The 12,634-nt window shown below is 32.8% G+C and overlaps 1 long non-coding RNA gene across 1 annotated transcript in view; it reads right to left on the bottom strand.

Annotated features, from left to right (window-relative positions):
• The window catches only part of LOC145291030 (uncharacterized), a 35,006-nt gene extending 23,263 nt beyond the window's left edge, over window positions 1-11,743 (bottom strand). The window contains exon 1 of the long non-coding RNA XR_013869326.1: window positions 11,234-11,743. This is a non-coding gene — a long non-coding RNA (uncharacterized LOC145291030). The remainder of the gene's footprint in view (window positions 1-11,233) is intronic.
• Between the last annotated feature and the right edge of the window lie 891 nt (window positions 11,744-12,634).

Below are 12,634 nucleotides of genomic sequence, written 5' to 3'. Positions count from 1 at the left end.
ATAAGGGGTGATCTAGAAAAACAGGCTTTGATGGGGTGAGTGAAAGCAAACTACCACTATTAAATAAATTATGGGCCCCCTCTTTCCTCCTTCTCTCTTTATTCTCTCATCCCCTTCTTCCCTTTTTTCCTTCTTCTTCTCCCATTGTCCTTTGCCCCTTTCCTTTATTTTCTTTCTTTCTTACGTCTCCTACTACCCTTTCCCTTCCTTTCACCGATCTCTGGGAGTCCAAGAAATGGTCAATAGATCCGGGTAAATCTTAAAATTTTCGCAGAAACACACGAGAATACAAAGAGAAAATAGATAATAAAAAGAATTAAAAATACACTAGCTCATAAATAAAAAAAAAAATAAATAAATAACTCCACACTCAACCAACCTTGTTCACCGCACAGCTGAACTGTGCCCCCTGACCCCCCCTTTTTTTTTGCTGAAAGTTGATTTTCGTTTTTCATTAAGAATTCCGCTTTTGAATATAAGCATCGTTACCTGAAGAGGTCTCTAGTTATTAAATACTAGAAGACCGAAACATGCTCATGACTGTGTAGCAACAAATTACTGCTTATGTAAAGACAAATTGAAAGTGTAATTTTCTTTACTTCCGTATTGAGCACTCTTGGATTAACCTAGTTATAATTTACTGATTACCTTACCTTTGAAAAATAGCAACCTCAGCTTAGATTTGCGTCTGTGTGTGTGTGTATATATATATATATATATATATATATATATATATACATATATATATATACATATATATATATACATATATATGTATATATATATATATATATATATATAAAATAAAAATTACAATAAGTTTACTAAGGTAATCAAAATGGTAAACTTAAAATATATTATAAATATTAAAGAGTTAATATTTACAAGTAAAGTAATCTCAACCAGATGTAAAAGCTCAATAAAACCGAAAAGGAAATAGAGCTTATAATATGAACAAATGATTAATAAAACATGTTAAAAGACATCTTGAAAAAGAGTTAAAAACATATTTAATTTTAAAAAAGGAAACACAAGGGTGGATTTTCTCATCGAAGACGATGAATGAAGGTTCAGTATGCAATCTTCAGCAGCTCCTAAGCTCTGTGACACCACATCCATAATTGCGATCCTGTAGACGTCCGGCACACTCCTACACAGATGGTGAACCTGCATATGCTCGTCGGCCAAAGATACCTTCTCGAGTGAACAGATAACCCTGCTTTGCTGCGTGCTTTGAAATCACAGTGGCATACATAATCATTTTTAGATAGATTTTTATTGTGTTTTGCCTTCATATTTGCACGAAGTAGAATTAATAAAGCTAGTGAGGCATTTGGTAGGTTGCGATACAGACTCTGGAACAGCCACGATGTGCCTCTAAAAATGAAGGTGTCATAGAGACGCCCTTCGTGCATATATATATATATATATATATATATATATATATATATATATATATATATAATGCTCCTCACCTTGAGTTGAGCATATTGAGAAGTGATACACGAATTACCATTAGCGTATAAGCGACGCTCTTTGTGTAAACAAATCGAGCGGCGGTATTTCGGACGATGTCAAAACATCGTTAAATTCACTACTCGTTCAGCGGCCGCCAATAGCGTAATGGTTAGGAGCCTTGACTGCTATACAGACAGTCGGGTTTCAATCCAGGCTTGAGGTGGTTGCCTGTCTAGCCGCACTGATGAGCTGTGAAACAGCGAAACAGTACTGTATGTGGATGACTATATATATATATATATATATATATATATATATATATATATATATATATATTGCCTGGTCGTAAAATACACAAATACACTTGAATATGATATTTTGATTAATGCAGATTTCGTATTAATTACTATGTTATATATTGAACCCAATGTATAGTAATGATTTAAAAAGTTAAAAAACAAAAAAAAAAATAACTCGTGCACCATCACCGAGAATTGAAACCAAAATGTTCAGCTTACAATTTACTTTTTCCTCTCACGTTAATGCCTGAGCTATGAATACACGTTTGCTGCAAGGCTAAAAACTAAAATATGAACCAATAGCTATTCCGCATATTCGTAATGCCGTCGTTCGACCTTAACCTGGCAAATTCCATTTCTTTAATTTTCACGCTTTTGGACCGATTTTCCTCGGCTAAAACCCTGATATAAAGTTTTGCATGGTTCCGAATACCCAAAATATTAAGTTTTGTGTCTGTAGATCAAAAACTGGCAGAGGAGTTTGATAGGCAAAATCTGTTAAACATATATATATATATATATATATATACACGCATACATAAATATATATAGAAAGAGGTTTGTGTTTACTATAACCTTTTTACGCAAATATTATGCAAGTATAAATCATGTAGAATATCTGCATGAATATAATTACACGTTATAGTTAACTAAAGATGATCATCCCATAAGAAAACCGAAAAAACTAATAGAGAATTAATTAAAATGAATGCTTAAAAGAATATGCAAATTAGCTAAATCTTTTACTAGTGAATGTAATTCCACGACCCATATATAACAAAGTTGTATTTTCTTTTTAAATAAATAGAAAAAAGGGGTTTAATATGAATATCAACACACAAAAACCCCAAATTTATAGGAGTGTAAATATATATATATATATATATATATATATATATATATATGTGTGTGTGTGTGTGTGTGTGTGTGTGTGTGTGTGTGTAATAGGACAACAAGAGTATGAAATGAAGACACAAAACTATATATAGGTAGATATAGAATGGATCATTTATTGAATAATGAAATACAGGCAAAATTTGGGGAATAGAAGAGACTCTTTATGCCAGGGCATTTCGAAGCCTATTGCTTTTCATCAGAAGAGTAGAGAAGGTGCTAGGTAGCATGGGGAAGATGCGGCGTCTAGCGTAAGGTTCATTAGGAATGGAAAAAATTAAGAGGAATTTTAGAATGTTGGGTGAAGCTTTATTGAATTCTAAATAAATAAGGAGAAGCTTATTATATATAGTATGATATATAAGAATATATATGGTCTTTAACATAGTATTGAGATTAAGGGGTATATGTATTATGGTTAAGTAGGGAGTGTATTGTTGCTGTGTGGTAATTTATTTTAACGGGTTGTGAGGTGTCAATTTTCTATGGAGTGGGTAATTTTGATTAATTTTTTTTTTGGGGGGGGGGGGGTATGTAAGGTTGTAAAACTGAAAGGTAACATGCGGCAATATATTTATAAGTGCCTACTGTTATGATATATGGAGTATGATCATAAGGGGGCAGTCGGAGATTAGGGTGGCAATGACTATGAGTGCGTATAACTTGATGTAAAAGGTTAAGTATACATATTGATGTTAAAATAATTACTGTTGGGCTTTGCATTATCCGGATAAGTCTCCTTTTGTGGAATTGATCCCTCTCTTTTCCTTTTACGTTAAGCTATATATATATATATATATATATATATATATATATATATATATATATATATATATATATGCACACATATATTGTGTATTTAGGCAGCATGTTTTCATTCAGGCAAGTACTATATATATATAGTGATAGGGCGATTATAATATTTTCCCGATTCCGATACAATTATCGATTCCGATTCTCTAACTATTCAACTATAGAGTTGTTGTTTTTCCTCGATTACTGAAAAAACATGTTAAATGTGCATATGTTTTCTCAAGCTTAAAAGCACATGTGGAGTTGTCTGAAGATTTTTGATTTACTTGAAGTTTAAAATCAATAAATATTTATTATTGTATTATTACTACGAGCAATGAAAGATTTTATTTTAAACAAAACAAAATTAAAAAAAAATAATAATTAAAAGATCGTGTTTGTCATTAGAAAATATGCACAATTATTTTCTGATTCAGGTATGGATTTAAATATCTAAAAAAAGTTTTGATCTTTCCGATTCCGAATAGTTGTCCTAACACTAATACACACACATACAGGGTGACCCTCACCCCCCCCCCAAAAAAAAACAGGACATTCAATTGTTTTTCTGAGCATTTTACAGTCAACGGAGAAAAAAAGGCCAAAGACCCTAGTGTTTTGATCTGATGTTTTGAATATAATAAACTAGTTATGACCAAAGTTTCATTGCATTCAGACAAAACACTAAGAAACGGGGCCTAATTAGAGTTGGGGTCCGCTTTTTTGCGGGTCACCCTGTATATATATATATATATATATATATATATATATATGTATATATATATATATGTATATATATATATATGTATATATATATATATGTATATATATATATATGTATGTATATATATATGTATGTATATATATATGTATATATATATGTATGTATATATATGTATGTATATATATGTATATATATGTATGTATATATATGTATGTATATATATGTATGTATATATATATGTATATATATATGTATGTATATATATGTATGTATATATATATGTATATATATGTATGTATATATATGTATGTATATATAGGTATGTATATATATATGTATATATATGCATGTATATATATATGTATATGTATGTATATATATGTATGTATATATATGTATGTATATATATATGTATGTATGTATATATATGTATGTATATATATGTATGTATGTATATATATGTATGTATATATATGTATGTATATATATGTATGTATATATATGTATGTATGTATATATATGTATGTATATATGTGTATGTATATATATGTATGTATATATATATATATATTCTTTTTACCATCATTATGTATCACTTTATTTCATCAAGTATTCCAAATTGTTAATTTCGAATAAAATGTCATCTTTTTCAGGACTAAAATAGTAATGGAAATCTCTCTCTCTCTCTCTCTCTCTCTCTCTCTCTCTCTCTCTCTCTCTCTCTCTCTCTCTCTCTCTCTCTCTGTGATGGTACGATTCCAATATTTTTTCGATTCTGATACAATTATCGATTCTGATTCTGATTCTTTAAAGAAATATCTAAATACTAAACGTTAAAATTGTTACATGTTAAAAGTGCATATATTTTCTTCACCGTAAAACCACGTGTGGGGTGATCTATAGATTGTAGTTCAAAATCGATAAATATTTATTATTTTATTAAACGAAATCAAATAAAAAATTATAATTAAAGGAACTGTTTTCGGCATCGGAAAATATGCACTCCCCCCCCCCCGATTCTGATACGGATTCTAATATACAAAAAAAAGTCCCGGTTTTTCCGATTTCTGATTTTATTAACCGTCCCAACACTAAAATATATATAATATTTTTTCAATTATATTAATTTGCTATACCTTGGCACACTACTGTTTCATGCTTACGCAATCATCAGTACAGGAATAATAATCACTACTGGCCGACCGATTCGAACCTAATCAATAAAGTTAAACTTTGCATGCTATCACTTTTCCTCTCTGTCAGCGACAATTAACATTTAAATGGAAGTTAATTTCAGTACATGTGAAGGTGTGTAAGTGAATCGTCATAATCAGCGGTCATTAGAGTATTCAAGGAATAGGAAGCTAGAAAGATGCATGTATTCTGATTGACGGTATTTTTTTTCAATTCATTAAATAGGTATTAACTTCTATTTCTTAAAGGGGCTTTATAACTATAATATTTGTTCAAAAAAAATGTTTTTTAAATACCTACAGATACTAGTGTTCCATGCTTATACAATCATCAGTGTAGGAACTTACTGCTAGTTGCACATTCAAATTCAGTCAACAAAGCCAGCATTGGCGTTTAGGCTAACGCTTATCACTTCACATGATGTACAGGGTGGAACAATCAATTTATCGCCCTAGAAAAGACGACATAATTCCATTTCCGTTTGATGAAAACCGTTCTTTTTGTTTGTTTGTTTGTTTTCTGCAGACCATGTACTACTTGGCCAGTTTTGTACAAATCTCAAGAGCGATGCGATAGGAACCTTCTATCATGTCTGAAAGTCGCACAAAGTTCAACAAGCGAGATTGGAGATGTGCCGCTGTATAACTCATGGGTACTTATGCACTTATTGGACCGTGTTAAAATAATAACGTTATTATTTAGAAAGCCATTCTTGACATGGGGAGAGAATGGTGTTTTGTAACTATTCTGTATTTTCACCTAACAATTTAATAATAATAATAATAAAAAAGATATAGCAAAACTTTAATTTAACTTGAAAATACTATTTAAAAATAGCGCGGTTCAATAAATGCACAAGCACAAACACATGCTCTCTGTCGAACCAAGTTATGACAACAAGACCCTTGCCAGTACTCTCAAAATGCATCGTTTGATTGCCGTGAATAACCGGTACGTGCCCAGGGTGATGAAAACAAAGCTTCCATCTACGATTATGGTCTTTGGTGCGGTTTCAAGTGAAGGCCACATCATGCCTCTCATTACACCTCACATCTTCGAAGTCAGCTGGAAAGTTAACACCAAAGTCTACCTGGATGTGCTGAAGAGTGTGACGATCCTCTGGTGAAATCAGGTGGCCGCTGGCAGACCCTGGGTGACAGCAGGACTCGGTGCCGGTCCACAAATCTAAAGATAACCAGAATTGGCTTCAGAAAGTGTGCTACGACTTTGTGCCCTTCTTTCACTGGCCATCCTCCTCCCTCAACCTGAATGCGCTGGACTACTTCGTTTGGACATATGCCGAGAACATCACTAACATGATCTCTGACAACACCAAAGCCAGCCTAATCGTCGGTTGCCATGCATGCGACCTATTGGTTGATCGATAATGGAGGAATTACTGGTTGTCATTTATTTACTACGATATAATAGATTTTTGAGAAATCACGTGTTCTCATCTTCTGCGATTCTATGCGTTTTCTGGTTATTTCAACATAAAACATTTACCTTAAAACGATCCCTTGATTCAGACAGTATAGCAAAAACGCTGCGCTTTCATGTGCTTCATAGCTGGTAGTGGCCTTCCGGGTATTGTTCCTTGACTGAGGCAATTTCAAGGATTTAGTAGAATAGCGATTATACGTATCGCCACAAAGTTAAAAGGTTAAAGTTGAAAGGTTCAATATAGTTCACGACAGAAATTAAGCCAAAACTGCACATCCTCTTACAGATTCTCTAACTGGGGATTAATTCAAGATCCCCACAAAGGGGGTTCAACCACAGAAGCATAAGTTCACAAGAATGCTATCTGTGAGGTAAGGCAGGAACATTCTCTTGGTTAGAGAGGAGTATTAAACGTCTTTACACAACAAAATTATACTGGAAACTGGTTTGGGGGCGCCTTTTAAAAATTGAATAATGTACGTTACTCATCCGTATGAAAAAAGGAATTTCTATTCAAATGACAACTCCAGACAAACATTGTAATATACCGGAAGTGTTCTAGCAGGGTAATTTCAACATAATTTAATCATACCACTGTAATGTATATCCCGGAATTTGGTTTCGTATATATATATATATATATATATATATATATATATATATATATATATATATATATATATATATATATATATATATATATATATATATAAAACAAATAAATGACAAAAGTCTATATTCTAAATTTCAAGATGTAGACCATCTTACAATTATTTCTTAACATGCACAATTCTTGACAGCTGTTTCGTAATGCAAAATCATTCATTTAATTATTATATCAATCACTGAATTTATTTTGGCTTTGACTCATCAGAAGAAAAAGCACTTATCACTTCATAAGAAAATAATTATATTCATTGATTGATATAATAATTAAATGAATCGTTTTGCACTATGAAACAAGTGCTGCCAAGAATCAGCGAAGTTAGACAATAATTGTGGCGTGTTTAAGTGTAGCATGGCAGACCGAACCCTATTCAGGCATGAATTGGTCGCAAGTCAACGGGCTTTAATTTTTCTCCATTTTTTTAATATATTAAATAATTCATAATGGTTTGGTTCCCAAGGAATCTATGAGATAATATAACTGTTTTGTCTTCAGTTTAGCGCCCGGGCAGGTGCGAATTGTGGTTTGGACAATTGCAAGGAAATGATTTACAAAAAAAAAAAAATGTATTATTTAAATTCTTTGGACTACTGTTCTTATCTTGAGTGTCATTTCCACAACGTTTCGGTCGATGTAACCTCCGACCTTCTTCAGGTGTATCTTGTCGAACTCGGCAATGTTTCAGTCAAACTCGAGAATTTGGACAGAATTTCACGGGTGTAGCATGCTCTCGTTCTGTCAGCCATGACTAGATAGAGGTCCTAAGTAATTCGCAATTGTATTTTTCAGTTGCCCACACTGAGAATTGAACCTTCAACCTTCAGGAGAATATCAGTTTGACAATTGATTTTTCCAAGTACTCTAACCACTGCGCCATGGGTCCTCAACTTACTACACTACCACCTTACATTCATTAACCCTTATCCTCGAGTGGCCTTCGAGTTATAATAAGTTGTAACACTCATGTAAAAAAAATAATTTTCTTGTCTTTCCCTTTTTTCCTGAAAGATCCTTATCTCCAATAAAACCTTTAAATATTCAACAGTCTACTTGTGTTTCCGTGCATGAATTTTATTCGTCTTGATTAATAGAAAATAAAAGACTCAAGATGATCTGCAACACAAATTGGCGAAAATAAGGACCAGACACAGGTATGTACACTATTTTTATTTAGTTGAATTTTGTTGCTTGATTGCTCACCAGCAATAACCAAGATGTGCAGCTTGTACACATTTGTAGAACGCACAAGCAGGCGCGTGTGAAAATATTATGTGCTTCTATATATTCCCATTGTGTTCTTTTGACGTTTGTTGAACATTCTACTATTCTACAGGGTGTTCAGAAAGTCACTCAAGCGTTTTGATCTTAAATAGAGTCTTTATTTTTGATGATTTCTTTCTGTAACTTTAACACAATCTGACTAAGATATTAGGAAATTTTTTTAAAAATGCAAAATTCAAACAATCTTTATTTATGAAAAATAATGTCTTTTAAATGTAACCCATTTTCAGCTTCGCATATTTGTGTTCTTTCCAAAGCATTACACATGATAGATTGCAGAATCTCTGGATTGCGATTTAACTCCTTTATTTCGTTCCTTATGTTTTCCTTCAATTTTTACAACATTTGGGGTCTGACGTTTCAAGGTCTGCCGGCTCGCGGAACGAAATAAGGGAGTATAATCGCAATCCAGAGATTCTGCAATCTGTCATAAAATAATGTTTTGTAAAAAAGCCCAAACATGCGAAGTTGAAAATGGACAACATTCAAAAGACTTTATATAAATAAATGGTTGTTTGAATTTTGCATATTTTTTTTAATTTCCCAATGTCGTAGTCAGATTGTGTTAAAATTACAAAAAGATATCATAAAGAATAAAGAATCGATTTAAGTTCAAACCCCTTCAGTGACTTTTGGGACAGCCTGTGTTATTAAAATGTTATATCTTCGTTAAAATATTAGTTATCGTCTAATTTAGAACTGAATTAATTTCAGAGATTATGCCCTTTTCTCTTCCCTGCAGCCTCTTTCCCACAGACGAGACTTTGAGATCCTGTCTCCGCTTTATCGTTATTTTAATGGCAAGTGCTCGTCTGATCACCAATCTATGATCCCCTTTGCAAAATTTTCACAAAAATCACTTATCTAGTTACAACCACTATCAACAATTTCTTCCACTCTATCTGTGCCTTAATCTAAACGTGTATTCCATGAACAAAGAGTCTTTCCTAGAACTGCCCACATGTAGAACTATGTTCCGCTGGCTTTTTTTCCAGCTTACAACACTATGATTGTGCTGATGTCCAATGTAAACAAGTTTTTAATGAACCGTCCCCTTAAATAATTAAATTATACCAAATTCCAACTACTAATGATTGCTACGCTGTTTTCCCGATGACTACAGTATACTAATTACTCCTTATTCTCGAGTGGCCTTCGAGCCTTGATAAGTGGTGAGACCTTGCAAAAAAAAAGGTCAAAGGTAAAACATCAATTTCACGGAAAAGTCGAGTCAAATATTTGGTAATAATTTGTTTTGTTCTATTGTAGAGACCCACTGTCCCGCATCTCATCTGATCTTGATTTTTTAACAATAAAATGTCAGGGCATGATTGAAATCTATAATATAAATTTCATCTGTCTGTTTAAATGTATGTGTGTATGTTTGTATGTCTCTTTCGACAGAGGCGACGGATTTTCACAAGATCGGTATCTTTTTGACGCTCTAGCCTTTCGACGACAAATATCGAAAAAAATAAATAAAAACATTACTTCCTTCACTACAGGGAGGGGTCGCTTTTTGTCGCCGATATTTTCGAAAGCCATCTCTTTTCGATTGAATGGGCTTAATTTAAACATCCGTCACTTTCGGTTTAGCGATGCGCGCAACAGCAAACACGTCATATTTTTTTCACGTTCTTTTCCTCCTTCGCGACACTACCACTTTTTATTTCGCTCAACACACACCTTCAAACACCCGGGCAACGCCAGGCAGCGCCGGGCAATGCCGGGCATCCAGGCTAGTTATATATATAATGCTCTATGATGACATTTGCTGCAATATAAAATGTCAGACAGATCAGGTAAAAAAAACACTATATATATATATATATATATATATATATATATATATATATATATATATATATATATATATATATATATATATATATATGTACGAGTTATCTACGTTTCTATGACATAATTCTGGGAATACTTCATACAATATTGTGAATTAAGGCCCAGAAAAGACTTCGGCTCATTCTTACGTTGTCGAGCAAGTATTTGCGGTCTCATATCTGATTTATATTTTTATTGTTAGTCGTGTCAGACTGATAATATCACGAATGAAGTTAAATTATTTTTCTTTAAAGTTTAATAAATATTTACATCAATTCCATGTTATCTATATTATATTTCTCTTAGTTTATCTGTGTGTTTGTCTGTCTGTTTTCACAAACTACTGGGGCGATCTGGCTTACATTTTGTATGAATCTTTGTTATAATAAGGTGCAGTGAACTAACTATTATCGTATGCATTCGGTGCACAGTTAGGCAACAACAGGGATTAATATGGATTAGCATTTAAGTTCCACTCTGTATCAGAAACTACTGGGGCGATCTAACTGAACTTTTGTATGGACCTTTCTCGTGAAAAGGTGCTGCGAGCTACGTATTATTTTACCAGTTCGATATAAAGTTAATGGATTAATAGAGATTAATGGGGATTAGTATTTAATGCAAAAATAAGCACATATTTACCATATCCAGCCATCAATTTGGTACAAACTGTGGTTATACTAACAATTTTCTCGGATAAATTCGGCATACTGCTGGCAAAACTTGAAACTCGACACTCTTTCAAGTTGACTTGAACACGACTACGTACGTGGCATGCCGTCTTCAGCTCGTTCTCCTGTTCGCTTCACGTCCGTTTTTATTCACCTGTCTCATTTGCATAAAAATGGCGACAGTCACGTGACCGTAAACCATAAAACCAACTGGGTGTCGCCATTTTAGCCTTTTCTTTTTACACGGCCCTTTGGAGCGCGCACACAAGCTAGCCAAGTAATTACGATTTTCCATAGTCAATGGCTATAACTTTTGCTCATTTTTAACGTGCTGAAAAGTCTAACAGAGCAGATTAATTAAAAAACCTGTATTTTTACTTAATAGGTAGCGTGTTTGTTTTATTAAGTCTTACTGTTATGTCTGAACTTTTAGTAGGCCATAAAAATAGTAACTGATTCTCGTTAACCGAATTTGATAAAATTTATTGCTGCAATAAAATCAATAAACTTTTCAATGCCGTTTCAATGGTTTAATCTTTAAAAAGAAAAGAAAAAAAAAGATGTTTTGTTTTTTTTTATGAACGACAACCAGAAAAAATAGCGTTAATAGAGCTTTATAAACATTTATTATAATGTGAAAAGAATGCTTTTGTGACTAAGACTGTAGTTAAAAATTCGGCGAAAAGAATATTTAAAATTGCAAGATATGCTTAATTAATAAAATAAAATCGATTCTCCCTGCATGTAAAGTTTCAATAGGAAAATGACCTAACACCTCCATAAACAAATCTTGCACACTTAAAACTTACAGCACTCACTAAAGTGTATTTCACGAAACTATGCATAATATCATCCCCATTTAAAGACTATCACATTTATTCCGAACTAAATACTCATCTCAAAAACGTAGTCTTACAAAGAAAGTAACAAATAGTTTCACCCTCTGTTTATTAAGTACTATCATTCCACTCAAATCACCGGGTCACTTTCTTAATAAGTACAATTATCTTAAGCCACTGTTTATTATTTAATCTTTTAATTCAAACTTATTCCAACATACTACACTAACATCACAAATAATAATCGATCCCAAACATTTACTTACATTCTAATTTGCGTTCCTGAATATATTGCAAAACTAAGGAAATATCAGAAGCTTGAATTTCAGGACTGACGTCTGTCTATCTATGTATATATCTATAAAAATGAAATTGTCTGTGTGTCTGTGTGTGTATATTTCTCTACCAAACTACTCCGTCAATTTTCAGTCTACAGACTCGAGATTTGACATAAGGGGTACTGAGATTTGGTAGAATCTTTTTAATCGGTTTCCGGACAAACATTTGGCTGTCAATGGGTCAAAGTTCAACGA

This window comes from Euprymna scolopes, chromosome 12, assembly GCF_053919585.1.
Source record: "Euprymna scolopes isolate OS-2025 chromosome 12, ASM5391958v1, whole genome shotgun sequence".
Lineage (NCBI taxonomy): Eukaryota > Metazoa > Mollusca > Cephalopoda > Sepiida > Sepiolidae > Euprymna > Euprymna scolopes.
Note: the sequence above shows the minus strand (reverse complement) of the source record. Positions and strands in the feature narration are given on the sequence as shown.